The following is a 7678-nucleotide window of genomic DNA, read 5'->3' as shown; positions in this document are numbered from 1 at the left end:
TAAATCCGGAAAAATAGTTTCATTCTTCTGTGTATTTCTTAAACAACTTATGTCTCAGATACTGGCAGATACACTGTAAGGAGAGGACGATATCCAAGTATACCGTGCTGATGTTTTGAGAGTCTTCACCGGTAAGCAGGTTTGCTCATGATGCCATCGCTGTTAAAGCAAGTACATATTCCAAAAGATCAAAGTGCGCAGGCCCGTGCAAGAACGCGAGTTCGCACTCTCCGGTACGAAAGGCATCATTTGACGTTCCATTGCAGGTATATTTTATTTCATGGAGCAAACGTTTTCTCCAGGGGTGACTGTAAATAATAAATAAAGTTAAAATACATTCATACTTATAAACACTGATAATCTAGTTAGGATAATGCTCGTCTCCTATGAGGTGTGGGTTCGTTTCCCACTGAGAGGCATGCACAGAACGTGACTTAAACTTCCAAGGCCTTCGAAGATGTATGAAGTTCCAAAATCGGATTGCCATTGTGGTAGATTATGGCCTCAGAGGAGACCAGTGGTACGTCAGTGATGCCTTCTATAACAGAAGATACGAGTTCTTGCATGGGCCTGCACACTTTGGTCTTTTGGAACCATGTACCTGTATTAATGTTTAAGGGAAACGACGTGAGGAAATGCATGTCAAAGACACTCAAAAACATTTGGTCCGGGTACAATTCTCTCCTTAGAGGACATCCGTTACAGGGTTGTGTATCATTAACCTAACGCTCATTTAATATAATTTTATGTAATATAAACATTTTTTTATATAAAAATTTACTTAATATAACGAACGCTTAATATAAACATTTGTAGTAGGAGGGGGTGTACAGGGTGGTAGAGATTCGCTCGGCTCGCTGGTGCCCTCTTACTACGTCCAGGAATCAAACGACGAAATTACGTGATAGTACAACAGCTTACAATACAAGGGTGTCCAATAAAAGGGATTCGTCCCGTTCCGTCCCGGTCTTACAAAACGACACTCACTCAGAGGTGTTCTCGTAACCTGTCCCGAAAGATGGACGCGTGTTCGAGATGCTTCCGCTTAGTAGTGAGGATAACCGTAGAAATGCAATCGTTGAATCGATCAATTTCATAAAAATACTCGTGACAGGTCATTACTATAAGGAAAATCTTAACACCGCGATTCAAAAATTGCGTTTTCTATGCCAATGCCATCTAGCGGTAAACTTCACTAATATTGCCAAAGTTATAGTGTCACACATTCTATAAGTTTATTTGTGTTAACAATCATTATAACCCTAACCCACATTTGTAATAACAATTATACGTTATAAACTTTACCTTGACAGATTATTAAACTGGAATAAATTTGACCGAAAACATGTCGGATACGGATACGATATTGTAATCCAACAGCGTTTACGAAGTTAGTCGGTGAAATAGACAAGGAAAATGAAAATACTTTTATATACATTTTTAAGACTTTAAAGGCCTAAAATATAGGAATGCATTAGTCTTGCATTAAAATAAATTAATAAACTTGAACAAAATCCAGACTTTATTTAAAATAATAAGAGATTCCCATATTAGATTCTTGTTTTATAAAGAATAGGGCGTTCGGTAACTTTCATTGGATAACTGTGTTTTGAATGACGGTTGTAGCCTTTGCCGTCGAGAAGCTCGAGTACTCGTTCCTGAATCGACACTAATAGACAATGTCAAGTATGAAGCTTCATTCGCATCATACGTTTTTTAATTTGGTTAAATATTACTTATTTGACAGTAATTGTTTCGGACCCCCAGGTACAAGTGAATACCTAGTAAAAATTATCTGAATTAACAGTATGTAAATTAATTGTTGTATAAAAAGAACTTTAAAATGTGAATATTATTACAAACGAGAATTATATTAAATTAAATTGCAGAAAGTGTATTTTATTTGAATGAAAATTATATTAAATGAGCGTTATATCTATTAAAATTTGTTTATTTGATTTACACACAATAGAGTCGTCACAGTATATAATACATATGTTAAAGTTAATATACTTAGCACATAGAGTCCAAAAATATTTCTTATGCTTAATCGAATTCCTTTTAAAAATGAAAGGTTCCATTCCCCACTAATCTATAATCTCTACCAGCAGCCCAAGTTTACGTAGTCATGGCCGTTATTTAAAAAAAAGTTGCTCTTACCCCTCCTTGTGTAACGCAGTATGAGCGAAGTGGATAAACCATGCAAACTTTAGTATGCCCTTTGCTCGACCCCTGAGAATAAAAATAAAATTAGTAGAGTCTCGCATGTTACTTTATAAGAGAACATTTGCTGCTTGAAAGGGATACGCGCGCTAGCTATTCCAAGATAGAATGAACAGCTCAAATGCGAGGGGCTCGCGGATGTCAACCTTAACTGGTTGTTGCCTTGGCTAACTATTCAATAACGAGAACGCTTTCTTACAACCTGTCTAGCGAACCCCTTTATTTCTCTTATTCCCAAATGCCAAACAAAGCAAATACTGAGTATGCATGGTTTTTCAGATTTTCACATTGTATGTCTTCTTCGCAAGAAGGGGTTAGACTAATTTTTTTTTCATGAGTAATGACCATAACTGTGGCAGCCGATGGAGCCAGATTACTGGTGTCAAATGAAACCTATAGGTTTGGAAGGACTTCGAGAAAGCATAAGAGATATTTTTAGATTATTAGCACATAAATATCTTTTCTACATAAGTTTTGTTTATAGTGACCGCCTCTATCAAACTCTTGGTTATACGGGAAGGGTGCAATAACCTGTGCAAGCAAGCCTGCATAGGGACCTACTCAGTCTATTTTCCAGATACGCTCACGATATCTAAACGGCTGGAGGGACCGGAGGATATCTAGCTCATCCTCTACTAGCCCTCCGGGCACTTGCCGGAGATGCCGGTTGCAGTGTCCTGCGACAATGTTCGTGGCTTCCGATTTAATGGGCAACTCACGTGTCCCGCGCGTATCCTCGCCTTAGGCCCTCGTCTAGACCGCTACTAAGGCCACAATTTCCCCTGGTCAGTATCCCTATCTCTCGCGTCGGTGGAACAACAACATACTACCGCTAGCAATGGTGTGCCATGTGTTTGTATCAGAGACATATCAAATGCCAGAATGCCAAAGATGTGTCAAATGCCAATCTCAAAAAATTCACTAAACTAAACTAAAAAACTGAACTAAATCATCGTTTGAGGAGATCCGTAGAAGAACGAAAGTCACATAGCTCGAAGGAGCAGCAAGTTGAAGTGGCAGTGGGCAGGGCACATAGCTCGTAGAACTGACGGCCGTTAGGGCAGAAAGGTTCTTGAATGGAGACCACGAACCGGAAGGCGTTCAGTGGGATGGCCCCCTACTAGATGGACGCATGACCTAGTAAGGGCGGCGGGTAACCGATAGATGCACGTCGCGTCCGATCGGCTGGTCTGGAAATTTTTGGGGGAGACACATGTTCAGCAGAGAACATCTTCCGGCTGATGTGATAATTATGATGAAATCGTTTTCCCAAATACTTTAGACTATATACATCGGATAATTGCACCCTGATGTTTGCAAACGATGTTTTTATTCATAATTAAAGCATGTACTACCACCAGAGTGTGCCAGCCTGTAAATGGTTTGGAAGGCACCATTGACGTTCCACTGGTAATATAATTTATTTCGTGGAGCAAACTTTCCAGAGACGCTGACCATCTTTTACTCCGAGAGTGACTGTAACTAATAAATGAGGCTATAATTACTTATCGTACTAATACGTATTACAAGTTTACATGAGAAAATACTTGTCTCCTGCAAGGGTGTGGTCACCTGAGCCTTTAGAATCATATGTACTTTGGTTCGCTCGTGACACCAATATTTGAAAAGGTCTTCGAAAACATAAAATCAATGACCAGCGTTTATAGCCCTGGAAGAGATCCGTGGCCAGCAGTGGATCCTCTGTGGTGACGTCAATACAAAAAAAAATACATCGCGAGCAAACCTGCTTGCCGAAGAATGTTTTACTAAATGTCTCTGTTCCGGCAGTTGTAAGCCTCAGTCCACAGGATTTATTTGTAAGAGATGATAACTGGGGAAAGGAATATGTCACTATATAGTCACTGTATAGTGATCGATGTGAAGTTATACATTGGAAATGAGGTGACTTGTGACTTATGGACACGTCTTCTCGTTTCAAGAATTTTGAGTGGAGAGACGACGATTAAATAAATAAAAATAGTGAGAGAAAAGAGATTTTTTTATGCAAATGTAAGTGCGCATTTGACCTCCATCTCACCTGATGGAAAGTGACGATAAGCTCGACGGTGGAGCATGCACACAACTAAATAATGCCTAGACACTCTCGCCTTGAAAAGGTCCAAGTCATAACGTTCAGGGAAAAAGTCTGCAGGCAGGGGAATTTCACTCCATAGTCGTCCACCATATAAATGTGAAAGCGTAATGCTTCATGCGAATCTTTCGAATATTCACAATATAGGGGTGGAATCCAACCCTCCGTCTAGTACCCCGATGATGGAAAGGGGAAGGCGGAATTAAATAGTGTAATTCCATCGTACACTCTCCGTTGTATATCCTGTAAAATACCGATAAGCAGGCAACTTTACGGCGGTGTTCTGCTGCTTCGCCTCTGCTAAATACGAGATTTCGAAAATGATTCAAAATTTTAAAGATATGAGGCATCAGAAAAGAAAAGGGTCAGAAAATGGTGGGATGATAATAGAGAAGGGCAGCTTTGTCACAACTTGAGCAATCCTTTCTTTAAAGGACATCGGATCCAGTATCTTGGTTGTTAAAAAAAGTTTACGGAAGCATCCAATAAGATTTCTTATTCTTTCTCGAAGTCCATTAACAGGAACCGTACAGTGAGCCTGTCCTTTGGCCGTAAGTACAGTCGCCGTATTTTGAGCAGGTCAAGGTCATTATTCATAAAAAAGGGTTGGTCTTACCCCTTTCGTAACGCAGTATGTTTGAACCGGAAAAACCATGCATACTTTACTCCCTTTACTCCCCTCTCCCTGAGAATAAAAGAAATTGCAGCGGCTCGCAAGTTAGATTATAAAATAGCGTCTGTTGAATTTTGGGCATCTACACCGTTTTTTTCATAATAAATTCTTGAAAGTTAAAGTTATAATTATTAATACAAGTATTGAACACAAACAAAAATTCCTTCGATTTGAGTCTGCGTCTATAATGCCTGTAATGTCTTTTGTCTTTGTCTTTCATATTGCAAATTGTAACATTTTGTATAGCAGATTGTACTGCTATTGCTATACAAATATCCTACGCTTTCGTTGACTATGCATGCATGCATGAAATGAACAAGTAATTATTTTCATAGGAATTAATTGAAATCATATATTTTTTTTTAAATAGACGGTTATTTTATTTGTAAAATGTAAAATGTATGTAACATAACTACCGCGAAAACTATATGCTAACATCATAAACAATAACTTTTTCACCTCACTAACTCGGAAAGACTTTCTTTCGCATTAGAAATCTGCGTGCAAAAGCGTTTTTTCCCACGCTAAAAAGGTTTTTAAAGTTCGAACTTGACGATGGACACAGTCCACCGTGCACCTAACTTTTTCTTTCGATGAAAAAAAAAAAAAACGATTACGTTACGCGATACGTCGCACATTATTTATGTAGGTAATATAAATCCGATGGTATATTTTATTCTTATTATTATTGACATTAAATTGACAAAGATAACTTATTAAATTGACATAGATAACAATTTTGTTTATTAAAACTGATTTTTCTTTCATCTACCATTTTCCTCGATACCAGCGGTAGCAAGGTGGAAAGTTGTGTGTTTCGCTCGGCAGCAAAATTTGTTTTGCGTCTCGTGCCTCGAAACCTTCGCTACGCTCAGGATTTTATTTTTGACCAATCTAAGGGTCCAGAACTCTACTCAATGCTCAAGTCAGGATTTGAGCAGACTTGAGTATGATTTCAAGCACTGGAAATACGACCCTAATGGCAAGGACTTGAGTATGATTTTCAGTGCTCACTGCAATACTCAAGTCCTGACTTGAGTATTGAGTAGAGTTCTGGAATACGAACCTTAGAGTCCTTCGCTTGACCAGGTTTCAGTACAAGCACTTGCGTTAAACAACAACTTTGCATCCTTGCATAACAAATAATATTGCTCTATGACTCTTTATAAAACATTATAATTTTACCAAAAATAAAATTTTTAAATTTTTGTTGTACTATCCGACACTTTTTGGATCTGTGTTAGGTAGTAAGGTTGTAAGTTCAAATGTGCAAACGTCCTCCCGACGACCCCCCACGCCTCCCTCCTGCGTTTTGCATCGTACCGCAGAGAGTTGTGAATGTTTAGAGCGATCTATATACATATTTTTAATCTTTTATATTTTTTTTATATTCATTTATTAGGTTTACCAACGTCTGTGTACAATATTACTTATTATATCTTATCATACTTTTACAAGTGATGTAATTGCAACATGCACTATAACATAATCATATTTAACGAAAATGTAAAATAACTAACATTTATACATGAGACAAACAACAATATGATTAGAAATTGATGCGTATACCACCACTACCACCAAGCGTACACATTTGTACGAAAATAAAATAAAATAATAAAAAGTTTTTTGTTTTTATCTTTATTTAAGGAGGGTTTTTTCTTGATTAGAAAATGTCACCCCATAATGACAGTCTCCTTAAACATCATATACGATCTTCGCTTAATTTCCACGTCAACTAATCTATACAACAATTTTGCTTCCTTTGATATTGAGGAAGATAAGAAAATGTTACATACACCCAAATCTTCCAAATTTCAATCCAAACTATAAGAAACATCCCTAATTTCGGCTCCGTTCCGTACACACTCCGTCAAGATATGGTAATAACAACCTCCACTATGACACATTCAGTGCAATTGAGGGTTGGACCTTTCTCATTCTTTTGGAGTCCGAAATACTGCAACGTTTTATACCTAATGCCTTTACTGCGCGACCTCTCTGACTCTCTCTCTCTCTCTCTCTCTCTCCTCTCTCCTCTCTCTTGATGGTATCCAACGTAAAGTTATATAAAAATTAAGATTACGAAATTCTAACAATAGGCGAATAATTATTGTATATGCCACCGGGACGTCTCTTGCTCCTTGAGTACATTTAATGAAGTGTTGGAGCGCACTCTTTGAGTCTGTTAAAATTACTATTTTTTTACAATCGATCGTTTTTATGTACGCGAGAGGTTTTGTTACAGCAAAAGTTTAGATAAGCATTATTGATAAGTTTGATGGTATTCTTAATAATTAAAAGTTATGGAGCAAAAGTTGTTGTTTATGATGTTCGTAATACAGTGCTGCGAGGTTGTTATTTTACGTAGGTATATGTAGGTAGTTTATAGGTATAATTTTAAAATAAGTCAACATTCTGTAATGGAGACTGTACTTATTAATACAAAAGATTTTACAGGTAGATATAGCCACAGCGATCGGTTAAACTATCTAGTGAAAGGTGTATTTATTAGAGTTTATGCTGGTAGAGACTACCGGCAAAGCAAAAGATTCACAACTGGCCGATCGGAAACTTTTGACATTTCAAATCGGAACAATAGTTGATTTAACTCACAAATTAGAAAGATATAGTAGGAATCAGGTTCATCTTCTCGTTCAGAAACTCATCTGATTTCGAGACAACCCCAT

This window comes from Hyposmocoma kahamanoa, unplaced genomic scaffold (genome assembly GCF_003589595.1).
Source record: "Hyposmocoma kahamanoa isolate Upper Pololo Valley unplaced genomic scaffold, ASM358959v1 79, whole genome shotgun sequence".
Lineage (NCBI taxonomy): Eukaryota > Metazoa > Arthropoda > Insecta > Lepidoptera > Cosmopterigidae > Hyposmocoma > Hyposmocoma kahamanoa.
The sequence above is the reverse complement of the archived record's forward strand: the minus strand, read 5'-3'. Positions refer to the sequence as shown.